We start from the raw sequence: 991 nt of genomic DNA on the forward strand, positions 1-991 counted from the left end.
GAGCTCCAGCCCGTTACCTAGCAACCCAAGCTGAGCTCCAGCCCGTTTGGTCAGCTGTATTCACTGTACAATGGCTGCAGGAAAAGACAAGAGTTTTGTTGCTGACTTGTCATCCAGAAACCACTTTCTGCGTTCTTGTTGGTTGTGCAGGAGGCTCTACTTTTGCTTTTCAAAGATGTGCGGTTTTTTAAATTGCGTTTAAGTTTTGTTCTTGGACGTGTTTGTTTTATGCTGAGCTCATCATTTGTTTTACAGGATTTTTTTCTAGTGATTATTTTTCTGGATTCTTTCTCGTCTCTCTGTGAAGTTTGGCTGCCGGCCGCTGTGACGGCTCTGGACACACAGACCCAGGATTATGGACCGAGCCGCCCGCGGAGGTTTCTGGGTCTCTTTCAAACGTTTCAGTTTTTACTGAACAGAAAATGTTTTATTTTTCTGTACATGTAGTTCAAGATGTGTTAAAACCCCTGAAGACTAAACTTCACCCAGTTCTCCTTTTTCATGTCTAATTATGTTTCCGACCAGATAACAATTAGCCTAATTAGATGTGGGAGGTTTATTTTGTTAATATTCGCTTGATTCTGTCCTCATTTTTAAAAAAATATGCTGCAGGCATCAAGTGCGAGGCGACATCAAAAGAATATTTCCATGAATCTAATTAATTTTTCTCGTCCCAGATGGATAAAAGTCATCGCCTCCATGTTGGGAAGCGGCTATAAAAAGATGCTGTTGTGTTTCTTTCGCTGCAGACTAGCGCCACACTCACAACAAACACAACGGCGGAGTAATCCCAACACACACACACACACACACACACACACACACACACACACATCAACACAAGCTTGCACACGCAGAAATAAAGAGGCGTATGTTTGGTAAATGTAGGTCAACAGTGGTCTGTGTGTGTGTGTGTGTGTGTGTGTGTGTGTGTGTGTGTGTGTGTGTGTGTGTGTGTGTGTGTGTGTGTGTGTGTGTGTGTGTGTGTGTG

General features: G+C 43.2%; 1 protein-coding gene across 1 annotated transcript in view; it reads right to left on the reverse strand.

Moving 5' to 3' along the window:
* si:ch73-60h1.1 (calcium/calmodulin-dependent protein kinase type IV) overlaps window positions 1-991 on the reverse strand; it is a 25,411-nt gene that overhangs the window by 7,607 nt on the left and 16,813 nt on the right. The window lies entirely within an intron of this gene.

This window comes from Poecilia reticulata, linkage group LG4, assembly GCF_000633615.1.
Source record: "Poecilia reticulata strain Guanapo linkage group LG4, Guppy_female_1.0+MT, whole genome shotgun sequence".
Lineage (NCBI taxonomy): Eukaryota > Metazoa > Chordata > Actinopteri > Cyprinodontiformes > Poeciliidae > Poecilia > Poecilia reticulata.